Genomic DNA, 13,655 nt, shown 5'->3' on the forward strand with positions numbered 1-13,655 from the left:
TTTCTTGCCTGATTGCAAGAATCAAATATTTGAGTTCTAAAGTGGTTTTTTTGGATCCATGGTTGTCCAAGAGTGTGTTGTTTAGTTTCCACATGCTTGTAAGTTTTCCAGTTTTTTTTCGTTATTTATATCTAGTTTTATACCATTGTGGTCACAAAAATGCTTGGTATGAATTCAATCTTCTTACATCTACTAAGGCTTGCATTGTGAATTATTGTATGATCTATCCTGGAGAATATTCCATGTGCACTTTAGAAGAATGTGTATTCTGCTGCTATTGGAAGGATGTGCTGTATGTTTGTAAGATCCACTTGGTCTAAGGTATAGTTCATTGTTTCCTTTTTGATTTTCTTTTTGGATGATTGATCCATTATTGAAAGCTGGGTATTAAAGTCCCCTACTCTTACTATCAGCCAACACTGGGGGTCTAGTACTTAAGATTTGGTCCTCTCACCGCAGTGGTCTAGGGTCATTTCCCTGTCAGGGAACCACACCACCCATCTATCAGTTGTCATACTGTGGTGGCTGTGTGTTGCTGTGATACTGAAAGCTATGCCACTTCTATGTCAAATACCAGCAGGATTACCCATAGTGGACAGGTTTCAGTAGAGCTTCTAGGCTAAGACACCCTAGGAAGGAGGACGAGACCATCTACTTCCAAAAAAAATTGGCTATGAAAACCCTATGAATAGTAGTAGAGCTTTGTCTAATATAGTGCCAGAAGGTGAGAGCATGAGCAAAAAGACCAAAGTATAGTTTTGCTGTGCTGTATACAGGGTCACTAGGAGTCCGAATTGACTCGATGGCACTAACAACAAACTCTTATTGTATTGTTGTCTCTTTATCAATTTGATCTGTTAGTATTTGTTTAACATATTTAAATGCTCCAATATTGAGTGTGTACATATATTTACAGTTGTTAAATCAGCTTTCTGCTCCTTTCTGCCTCTTATCTCTTTCTTGGACTTCATTAATGTGTAGATAGTTTCTTTAAATGGTGTTCCATAACACATGTAAGCTTTCTTCTCTCTTTTTCATTCTGTTTCTTTTTGCTCTTCTGACTGTACAGCTTTAAATGACATGTCTTCTAAGTCATTAATTTTTTAACTTGCTTGGTTGAGCCTGCTGTTGGAGCTCTCTACTGAATTCTTTAGGGCAGTCATTGTTCTCCTACTATATGATTTCTGCTTATTTTTCTATGATTTCAATTTCTTTGTTGAACTTTATTGTTTTCATTCAATGTTTTCTTAATTTTATTCAGTTGTGTTTGTGTTTGCTTGTAGTTCACTGAATTTCTTTAGAAGAATATTTGAATTCTTGTCAAACAGTTCATAGTTCTACATTTCTTCAGTGTATGCATTGGAATTTTATCAGTTCCCTTTGGTGGTGTCATATTCCCTTGATTATTCATGATATTTGTGGTCTTGAGATGATGTCTGCTCATTTAAGGATGTAGGCAGCTCTTCTAATCTTCATAGGTTTCCTTTGGCAGGCAAAGCCCTTCACCAATCAGCTTGTCCAGAGATTCTGGATGGGGAATCTGGTTGTGTCTGTTGGCTGGCTTGCTGTGGGAGTATTTGGGTCCCTGGTCCTGGGGTGGATCAAAAGCCTGGCAAAGGGGCCAGAACAGTGATGCAACAGTTAAGTTCACATGTTCCACTTCAGCGGCCCAGGGTTTGCGGTTCGAATCCCAGGTGTGGACTTATGCACTGCTTGTCAAGCCATGCTGTGGCAGGCATCCCACATATAATGTGGAGGAAGATGGACACGGGTATTACCTCAGGGCCAGTCTTCCTCAGCAAAAAGAGGAGGATTGGCAGCAGATGTTAGCTCAGGGCTTATTTTCCTCAAAAAACCACAAAAGCCTGGGAGAGCAGTCCTTTTGGCACTAGGCTCCTCCAGGACCCTGGGTTAACAGGTGCCACCTGGTGCCTGGGTTTGTGGGCTTTGATTGGAAGCCTGAGATACAGGATCTGCTCAGGGCCACAGAGCTGGCCAGTGCTGACATGTGCCAATAGCATGGGCTTACTTGAGACTACTGGGAGCTTGGAGACTCAGGAGCTGCCTAGGGCCTTGAGTTCTTGCCAGTGCTGGGGTGAGCCAGGAGCCTGGGTTCATGGGAGCTACCTGTGAGCCTGATGCCATGAAAGTAAGTCAGTGCTGAGTTGGGCTGGGTGCCTGGGATCGGGGATCTCTTTGGGAACCTGAGCCACTGGAGCTGGTAGGAATTGCAGAAGCCCACAGGACTGGAGTGAACAGGAGGCCTGGGTTCACAGGAGTCCTTTTGGAGCCCAGAGCTGAGGAAGCTGCCTGGAGCTGTGTGAGCCTCATGGGTCCACTGAGCTGCCTGGGGCTGTTGGACTTGGCTAGTACACAGGTGGGCCAGAAGCCTGGGTTTGCAAGGGCTGTCTGAGAGCCTGGAGCTGTCACTCACTAGTTTTATTATCAAGTATCCCTGAATAACTCTTCCCAGAGAAAATTATTGCTATTGTGGTTCACCAAATGGTAATTTTTAAAGTTCAAACATTTCTTGTACAGGTATACCTCAGGTATAGTGTGGATTTGGTTCTCAACCAGTGCAATAAAGCAGATATCACAATAAAGTGAGTCACATGAATTTTTGGTTTCCCAGTGCTTATAAAAGTTATGTTTACACTGCGATGTAGTCTATGAAGTGTGCAATAGCATTATGTCTGAAAAAACAATGTACATATCTTAATTAAAAAATGTTATTGCTAAAAAATGTTAATCATCATCTGAGCCTTCCGCGAGTCGCAATACTTTTGCTGGCAGAGCGTCTTGCTTGGATGTTGCTGGCTGCTGACTGTTCAGGGTGGTGGTTGCTGAAGGCTGGGGTGGCTGTAGCAGTTTCTTAGAATAAGACAACAATGAAGTTTGCTACATGAATTGACTGTTCCTTTCATGAACATTGTCTCTGGAGTGTGCAATGCTATTTGAGAGCATTTTACCCACAGTAGAACTTCCTTCAAAATTGGAGTCAATCCTCTCAAATCTGACCTCTGCTTTATCAATGGTTTATGTAATATTTTAAATTCTTTGTTGTCATTTCAACAAACATTGTAGCATCTCACTAGGAATAGATTCCATCTCCATAAACCACTTTCTGCGATCATCCATAATACGCAACTCCTCATCCCTTAGTTTTACCATAAGATTTTAGCAACTCAGTCACATCTTCAGGCTCCACTACTAATTCTAGTTCTCTTGCTATTTCCACCACGTCTCTTGTTACTTCCTCCACTAAAACCTTGAACCTCTCACAATCATTCATGAATACAGCAATCAACTTCTTCCAAGCTGTTAATGTTGTTATTTGGACCTCTTCCCATTAACCAAAAATGTTCTTCATGGCACCTAGAATGGTGAATACTTTCCAGAAGGTGTTTAATTTACTCTGTCCAGATTCATCAGAGGAATCACTGTCTATGGTGGCTATAGCCTTAACAAATATGTATCTTCATTTTTTTTTGGTGAGGAAGATTGGCTCTGAGCTAACATCTGTGGCAATCTTCCTCTATTTCATATGTGGGACACTGCCACAGCATGGCTTGATGAGTGATGTATAGCTCCAAGTCTGGGATCTGAACCTGCCAACCCCAGGCTGCTGAAGCAGAGCACATGAACTTAACCACTCTGCCACCAGGTGGCCCCTCAAATATATAACTTAAATAATAAGACTTTAAAGTCAAAATTACTCCTTGACCCATGAGCTGCAGAATGAATTTTGTGTTCAGGCATCAAAACAATATTAATCTCTTTACATCTCTATCAGAGCTCTTGGATAACTGAGTGCAGTATCAAAAAGCAGTAATATTTTGAAAGGAATCTTTTTTTTCTGAGCAATAGGTCTCAACAGTAGGTTTAAGATATTCAGTAAACCACATTGTAAAGAGATGTGCTGTCTGTCATTCAGGCTTGGTTGTTCCATTTTTAGAGCATACGCAGAGTAGATTTAGCATAATTCTTAAAGTCCCTAGGGTTTTTGTAATGGTAAGTGAGAATTGGTTTCAATTTAAAGTCACCAGCTGCATTAGCCCCTAAAAGAGAATCAGCCTGTTCTTTGAAGCTTTGAAGCCAGAAAGCCAGGCACTGACTTCTCTCTAGGTATGAAAGTCTCAGATGACATCATCTTCCGAGAGAAGGTTGTTCCGTCTATGATGAAAATCAGTTGTTTAGTGTAGTCACCTTCATTAATTATCTTAGCTAGGTCTTCTGCATAACTTGCTACCGCTTCTTCATCAGCACTTGCTTCTTCACCTTTCACTCTTATATTGTGGAGATGGCTTCTTTCCCTAAACCTCAGGAACCAACCTCTGCTAGCTTCAAGCTTTTCCTCTGCAGCTTCTTCACCTCTCTCAGCCTTCATAGAACTGAAGTTAGGGCCTTGCTCTGCAATAGGATTTGGCTTAAGAGAACATTGTGGCTGGCTTGATCTTCCATCAAGAGCAGTAAAACTTTCCCCATAAAAGCAGTAAGGCTCTTTTGCTTTCTTATCATTTGAGTGTTCACTGCAGTAACACTTTTAATTTCCTTCAAGAACTTTTTCTTTGCATGCACAACTTTGCTAATTGTTTAGCACCAGAGGACTAGCTTTTGGCCTATCTCTGCTTTTGAAGTGCCTTCCTCTCTAAGCTTAATCATTCTTAGCTTTTGATTTAAAGTGAGAGATGTGCAACTCTTCATTTCACTTGAACACTTAGAAGCAATTGTAGGGTTATTAATTGGCCTAATTTCAATATTGTTGTGTCTCGGGGAATAGGGAGGCCCAAGGAGAGGGAGCGAAATGGGGGAAGGGCTGGTTGGTGGAGCAGTCCCAACACACACAACATTTATCCATTAAGTTTGTCATCCCATATGGGTGTGGTGCATGGCTTCCCAAAAGAATTACAATAGTAACATCAAAGATCACAGATCACCATAGCAAATATAATAACAAAAACATTTGAAATATGGTGAGAATTACCAAAATATGATACATAGACCCTAAGTGAGCAAATGCTTCTTGAAAAATGGCACCAATAGAATTGATTGACACAGAGTTGCCATAAGCCTTCAATTTGTAAAAAAATGTCTGTCAAGCACAATAACGTGAAGTACAATAAAATGGTGGAAAATTTGTTAGTTGGTTTGGTAAGTGAATAATGCCTCCTCCTCGTCTTCTTTCAAGATGTCCACACTTTCAAGATGTCTGTGATTTCGTGTTGTCTTATATGGTGTATACGGATATAAATAAATTATGGATATTGAATTGGGAAGATTAATCTGGATTATCCAAATTGGTCATTATAATCACAAGGATTCTTCTAAGAGAGAGGCAGGATGTCAGAGAGGAGACAAGATACTAAGCTGCTGACTTTAAAGATGGAGGAAAGGAATGTAGGTTGCATCTAGAAGATGGAAAGGTATGAAAATAGATTCTCTTCTAATACCTGCAGAAGAATACATTCCTGTGGACTCATCTTAATCTTATCTCCAGAACTCTAAGATAATTAATTTGTGTTATTTTAAGCCACTAAATATGTGGTAATATATCGAAGTAGCAATGGGAAACTAACATAGTTGGCATTCTATTGGAAGGAACAGCTTTCATTTTTAATATACATATAATATATATTTTATACATTATAATACATATTATACATTATATAATATTTGTAACTAAAATTTATCATCTGTCATTCTAATAAGGTGAACTTGACTAATCTCAGATTTTCCACTGGGATAGAAAGACTAATTTGCATATCTTAGGTCACATGACCACCCCCATAAACAGAGAATGGGGGCACTGTAATGAGCAGCTCACTAGAAATGCATCATGTAGACAAAACCAGGAGATGGCAATATTGTTGACGAATATTTAGTTAGTTAGGACATTGCCTTCCTTTACTCCTTCAGGAAACAGAACATTTTTGTAGTGTGCTTGAGAATGGGACCACATTGAAGAGTGGGGACTGAATATGGTTTGGGGAGCCATTTATGGCAGACTGAAATTTCAAATTACCTTGGTCCTTCATGAGATTTTGCAATTGAAATTCACGCTGATTAGTTAGTGACAAGGATAATTCAAATTTCCCTGCTTACACTTATGATCTAACCAATAATGAAACAGGGATGTGTTGCTGAGGGGAAGAATCTTTGACTTTTTTTGAAGATGAGGCCTAGTTGGTCCTTGAAATATTACATTAAGAGACATTGACTATTAATGTGGGCTTGTGAATTCTGAACTGCCAAGATTCTTAAACAGTGATCCTTGAATTGTATATGTATGAAAGTACATGCATTCTCTCAGACTTTGGGGTTGCTGGGTAGGGCCTGAGAGGGACAGAGTCCCTGTAGTCAGTGTCCTTTAGCCAAGAGCAGATTTGCACATTTCCACCTTATGCGTGCTATGACATGAAGACATTCGGGAAGCATTGTCTAGTGTCCCCCACTGCCACTCCACTGATGGTCTCTACCCGTTGCCAGGGGCTGATTTAGTTCCAAGCAGAACACTCCTAGTGTTCTTTGCAGTCTGTTGTGGACTAGGACGGTCCTGGCAATCTGAGGCTGATCTGGTGCTATGGAGGATCAATTTACTACTATGAAGTTCAATTTTATACAAGACCTGGAGTAGCTGAGTGAGTCCATACCAGCGTTGCCAGGAGACATGAGACTAGCATCACATTAATAAGCCTTAACCTAAAAGATGGTGGCAAGTGCATCTATATTTGGACTTTTCTGTCTTTTTCTTTAAATGTGGAAGGATTCCCTACCATTTAGTTAATTAACACATTTATCGCCTCACATGTTTATCTTTTTTTGTGAGAACATTTAAGTTCCATTCTCAACATGTTTTAATTATACAATACAATGTTATTGACTATAGACATCATGTTATATATTAGATCCTCAGAACTTATTCATCTCATAGTTGAAAATTTGTACCCTTTTACCAACCTCTCCTCATTTTCTTCACTTTCCGGACACTGGCAACCACTCTTATAATCTCTGTTTCTATGAGTTTCATCTTTTTTTTCTTTTTTTAAGATTACCTATATAAGTAATACCATGCTGTATTTTCCTTTCTCTGTCTGACTTATTTCACTTAGCTTAATGCCCTCAAGATCCATCCACGCTGTCACAAACAGCAGGGTTTCCTTCTTTCTCATGGCTCGATAAAATTCCATTGTATACATATATCACATTTTTTGACTCATTCATCTGTTGGCGGACACTTAACTTGTTTCCATATCTTGACTAATGTGTATAATGCTGCGATCAACATAAGAGTGCAGAAATCTCCTTGATATCCTATTTTCATTTCCTTTGGATCTGTACCCAGAGGTTAGATTGATGGATCATATGGTAGTTCTATTTCTAATTCTTTGAGGAATTCCATAGTGTTTCCATAGTAGCTGCACCAATTTACATTCCAACTAACAGTACACAGGGTTCTCATTTTCTCCACATCCTTGCCAATACTTGTTATTTCTTGTTCTTTTGATAATAGACATTCTAACTTGTGTGAGGTGATGTGTCATTGTGGTTTTGATTTCCATTTTCCTGATGATTAGTGATGTTGAGCATCTTTTCATGTACCTGTTGGGCTTTTGTATGTCTTCTGTGCAGAAATGTCTATTCTGGTCCTTTGCACATTTTTTAATCAGATTGTTTATGTTTTTCCTATTGAGTTGTATGAGTTCTTTGTGAATTTTGGATATTAACTCCTTGTCAGATATATGGTTTGCAAAATTTCCTTCCATTCCATGTGCTCATTTTATTGATTGTTTCTTTTGCTTTGCGGAAGCTTTTTAGTTTGATGTAGTCTCATTGTTTATTTGTGCTTTTGTTGACTGTTGTTTTAGTATCACATCAAAAAAGTCATTGCCAAAACCAATGTTAAGGTGCTTACTCTCTATATCTCTTCTAGGAGTTTTATGGTTTCAGGTCTTAAATTTAAGTCTTTAATCCATTATGAGTAGAGTTTTGTGCATGGTATAATGCAGGGATCCAATTTCATTCTTCTGAAAGTGGCTGTCCAGTTCTGCCAACACCTTTTCATGAAGAGACTATCCTTTCTCCGTGTATATTCTGACTCCTTTGCTGTAAATTATTGACCATATATGTATTGGTTTATTTCTGGGTTCTCTATTCTGTTACATTGTTACATGTTCTCAATCTGTTACATTGATTTATGTGTCTGTTTTTATGCCAATACCATACTGTTTTGATTACTATATTTTTGTAATATGGTTTGAAAATTTCAAGTGTACATAATTATACATTAGTTTCTGTATAGACTACATTGTGTCCAATACCAGTAGTCTAGTTTTTATCCAACACCATACACATATGCCCATTTACCCCTTTTGCCATCCCTCCATCCCTTTCTCTCTGGTAACCACTAATCTGTTCTTCTTATTCACGTGTTTGTTTATCTTCCATATATGAGTGAAATCATCCAGTGTTTGTCTTTCTACTTTGGGCTTATTTTGCTTGTCATAATACCCTCAAGTTCCATACATGTTGTTGCAAATGACACGATTTTTTCTTCTTTTATGGTTGAGTAGTATTCCATTATATATATATATATACTACATCTTCTTTATCCATTCACACATCGATGGGTACTTATGTTGCTTCTAGTCTTGGCTATTATGAATAATGCTGCGATGAAGTTAAGCTTGCATAAATTGAATTGTTGGCTTCATACTCTTTTGATAAATACCCATTAATGGGATAGCTGGGTCATATGGTATTTCTATTTTTAACTTTTTGATAAATGTCCATGCTGTTTTCCATTAAGGCTGTACCAGTTTGCAATCCCACCAGCAATGTATGAGGTTTCTCTTTTCTCCACATCCTCTCCAGCATTTTTTATTTTTTGTCTTGTTGATTATAGCCACTCTGATGGGTGTAAGGTGATATCTCCTATAGTTCTGATTTGCATTTCCCTAAAAATTAGTGCTATTGAGCACTTTTTCATGTGCTTGTTGGCTATCTGTATATCTTCTTTGGAAAAATGTCTGTTCAGATCCTCTGCCCATTTTTTGATCAGAGTATTTTCATTGTTGACTTGCATGAGGTCTTTATATATTTTGGAAATTAACCTCTTAATGGATATATCATTTGCAAAAATTTTCTTCCAGTTGGTGGGTTTTCTTTTTGTTTTGTTGATGGTTTCCTTTGCTGTGAAGAAGCTTTAATTTCATGTATTCCCATTTGTTTATTTTTCTATCATTTCACTTGCCTAGTCAGACATGGTATTTGAAAATAGGCTGCTAAGATTGATGTCAAAGAGCATACTGCATATATTTTCTTCTAGAAGTTTCATGGTTGCAGGTCTTACATTCAAGTCCTTAATCCATTTTGAATTAATTTTTGTGTATAGTGTAAGATAGTGGTCTACTTTCATCCTTTTGCATGTGGCTGTCCAGTTTCCCCAAAACCATTTATTAAAGGGACTTTCCTTTCTCCATTGTATGTTCTTGGTTCCTGTGTTGAGGATTAGCTGTCCATGAACATGTGGTCTTATTTCTGGACTCTAAATTCTGTTTCATTGATTTCTGTGTCTGTTTTTGTGCCAGTACCATGCTTTTTTGATTGCTATAGCTTTGTAGTATATTTTGAAGTCAGGGATTGTGATTCCTCCAGCTTTGTTCTTTTTTCTCTGGATTCCTTTGGCTATTGGGGATCTTTTGTTGTTCCATGTAAATTTTAGGATTCTTTTTTCTGTTTCCATGAAGAATGTCATGGGAATTCTGATTGGGATTGAATTGAATCTGTAGTTTTCTTTAGGTAATATGGACATTTTGGAGCCAGCCCTGAAGGTCTAATGGTTAAAGTTTTGCTTGCTCTCCTTTGGCAGCCCAGGTTTGGTTTCCCAGTGCAGAACCACACCACTCACCTGTCAGTAGTCATGCTGTGGTGGCAAATCTGAAGAAGTTGAAGGACTTACAACTGTAATATACAACTATGTACTGGGACTTTGGGAAGGAAAAAAAAGTGAGAGGACAATTGGCAACAGATGTTAGTTCAGGGTGAAACTTTCTTAACAACAACAACAAAAGTATGGACATTTTAACTTTGTTTAATCTTCCAATCCATGAGCATGAAATAACTTTCTATTTCTTTCTGTCTTCTTTGATTTCTTTCAATAATGTCTTAACGTTTTCAGTGTATAGGTCTTTCGCCTCCTTGGTTAAAATACTTTTAGGTATTTTATTCTTTTTGTTGTGATTGTAAGTTGAATCTGCAAATCAATCAATGTGATACACCACATTAACAAAATAAGAAATAAAAATCATATGATCATCTGAGTAGATGCAGAGAAGATTTGACAAGATCCAACCTCTGTTTATGATAAAAACTCTCAATAAAATAGGTATGGAAGGAAACTATCTCAACATAATAAAGGCCATGTATGACAAACCTGCAACCAATACATATTTAATAGTGAAAAACTGAAAGCCATTTCCTGAGAACAGGAACAAGACAAGGGTGCTCACTCTCGCCACTCTTATTCAACATAGCACTGGAAGATTTGGCCAGAGAAATTAGGCAAGAAAAAGAAATAAAAGGGATGCAAATTGGAGGGGAAGAAGCAAAATTCTCACTGTTTGCAGGTGACATGATTCTATACATAGAAAACCCTAAAGAATCCACCAGAAAACTATTAGAAATAATCAATACCTGCAGAAAATTTTCAAGGTACAAAATCAGCATACAAAAATCACTTGCATTCCTGTGCATTAATAATAAACTAGCAGAAAGAGAAGTCAAGAATAAAATCACATTTGCTATCACAACAGAAAGAAAAAATATCTAGGAATAAATTTAAACTAGGGGATGAAAGATCTATAGCACAAAAGGTTGATAAGAAAGCAGATACAGGAAAATAGGGGTTACAGTTGAGGTCATAACTTGATATAAATCTAGAAATATTTGCTTATTAAACACCATTTATATCTTCTCTGTAGCTTTTATATCATCCACACAAGTTTAAAGAATTCGCCTTGATAGCGGAGTCAAAGCAGAAAAATCTAGTGTTTACAGTAAAGGCAGTATTTTTTATAAGCGCAGGTCATGAAATCTCCAGAACTAGAGTCTCTTATGGATCAATTGGTATTTTAGAGTCCCTGGAAGTAAGCATGAGGGACAACCAACACAGGAATACTACACTTCTTGTAATGGACAAGGATCTCATCACATGCTCCATTAAAGGACTTTATCTGTCAGTCCCAGAACTGCCTTTATCATACTAAATCTGGCAATATATGTAGTGCATGGATTAAAAAATGGCTCTAAAAATAGACTCCTATCCCTTCTTAAACTTCATCTACATAGAAACCTTCACATCCTTGTTTCTCAACGTATTGATGAGGGTATTGACACTAAGAGTGACAATTATGTAGAAGAGAGTAAGGAATTCACCCTGCTCTTGGTGAAATAAAGTTTGTTTGCTGGAGGTATATCTATATCTATATCTATATCTATATCTATAATCTGCTGTATTGCTTTCTATCTATCCATCTGTCTATTATATATGATCTTTCTGTCTGTCTATCTACACTATCTATCTTGTGGTAACATAGGAGAGACACACTATAGGGAAATATAAATGTGGAAAGTTTTCTTTCCTTCTGGCAGTTGATTTAATGAATGTCAAGTCACCACTTGCAATGTACTTATAGTCAATGATGGATAGAGTCAGGGACACAAGCATGATTAGTATTGTGAAGACAAAAACCTTAGGGGCCATAGTATATGCACAGTGGAGCAGTATGTGCATCTAGAGTACCAATATGAGAGTGTTGCCAATTATGCGGGTACAGATGCCAGTTAGTACAGAGATTTGCAAAGTGCAGCATGTTTGGGATATGCCTCGACAGACAAAAGGATACATTTCACCATGCTCAGTGTGAGGAAAAAACAGTTCTGGATGGCAAATCTAGACAGGTTGTGGTCTTATCTGTGCCCCAGATAAGATTATACAACATTGGAGGGATGAAACCTGTGGTGAAACGCACATGTAGTAATGAAGGGGTAACTTTCTGAAACAACACTGGTATGAGGAGTTGAAAATCTAGAGGTGAAATCAAGAAAATATTCATGTTTCCCAGAAACGTGAACAGGTAAAATGTGAGGAAAATTGTATGGAGAATTAGCTGTAGACCTGGGATAATAAGATAAACCTACCAGGATATAGCTCTCTAAAGATCTCATATTGTTCTTTTTCATTCTCTGTAGCCTTGCTTTACCTCATGGCAGGAAGATGAGTGGCTCCAAAATGGAATGACCCTGTGGAGGAAGAAGTTCACATTTGACTACAAGTTTTATCAAAGAGACATTAAACAATTATGGGATCTGAGATGCACATCATCTTTTTGAGAGTTGATATTCTGAGGGTTGACTATCAATAATTTCTAAAATTTTCTGTCTTCTTTTCATTTTGCCAGGTGTACAAAATGCATCTTCAAAGAGTGAATATGTACAAGGGGAAGATAAGTCAATATTCTCCTTCTTTTCTATTTGTAATTGCGGGAGATTCAAATTTTTCATTTTTCCATTCGTATGTAACCCAAAGATGTCTCCCTACAGGCCATTGGCATTCTGGTTTTTATCTCTGGATCAGGGAAAACCAAGATCACTTTAATGATCAATTTAAATAAAGAATTAATTTTTTAAACTTGACTTTATTGGGTCTGGTCCAAATGTGAACTCAATAAGCTTATAATTGACCAGGCAACACCTTAGAAGGCCGATGATGGGATTATTTTGGTATACCTTTCTAATTACATCTATTCTGTTTAACATTATATGTAACATTTAATCTGAGAAGATGAGACAGAGCAGCTTCTTCCAGCAACTCAGTTATTCTAAGCCCTATTGTACCCCAACCTCAATGGTTTCATTATATATGTTTCATCACTGGGTATGTGTTCTCACCCAAAGAGTGTGTAGGTTTACAGACATCTTATGAATATGTAAGAAATGGGAAAAGAAGGAAACCATATCCATCAATAAAAATTAACCGATACCTAAAACTCAACTCCAACTGAAGTTTCATCTATAATGTTTTAATAGTTTATAAACTGTTCTAATTCACATTCTTCTCAAATAAAACATTCATTTACCAGAAGCCTCCAGAAATGAATTCACGCCATTTATCCCTTATGATCCTTCATACATAACTTGTGCTTTATGGTCTATGATAATGTTATAAATAGAACGGTTTGCATTGGTTTGGTATCTTTGAGGGTGAGTATGGACTCTGAAAATTACCAAAAGTCAGAGTCCATATTTTTTTTTATAAAGCCCTTTGAAAGTCATATACATCCAGTTTGTTTCATCTCTCCTGTGCGTTGGGGGAAAAGAAAAAAGCTGAGAGCTGTTGCTTTAGAAATACTTTGGTGTAATTAAATCATTTTATGCCATTCATGTTTCCCTAACAACAAGTTCATAATATTGCATATAAAAACTTTAACATTTGCTAGCACCCAATAGTTGGCAGAGGATAAAAATTCTTTTGCAAATCTAGTGACCACAGCATGAAGAATATTAGAGCTTGGCTATAACCCAGATTGTCATGTATTTTCCAAATTTTGATAACTAAGTGAATTCTGCTAGAACCATATCATTGGTTAAATTCTTCT

General features: G+C 37.5%; 1 long non-coding RNA gene across 1 annotated transcript; it reads left to right on the forward strand.

The window, feature by feature from the left end:
- The first annotated feature begins 6,510 nt into the window (after positions 1-6,510).
- Positions 6,511-13,152, forward strand: LOC139077443 (uncharacterized). The gene is made up of 2 exons (XR_011529984.1): positions 6,511-6,638; positions 12,250-13,152. It is a non-coding gene; the product is annotated as an uncharacterized lncRNA (long non-coding RNA).
- Positions 13,153-13,655: the final 503 nt, after the last annotated feature.

Source organism: Equus przewalskii, chromosome 19 (genome assembly GCF_037783145.1).
Source record: "Equus przewalskii isolate Varuska chromosome 19, EquPr2, whole genome shotgun sequence".
Taxonomy (NCBI): Eukaryota; Metazoa; Chordata; class Mammalia; order Perissodactyla; family Equidae; genus Equus; species Equus przewalskii.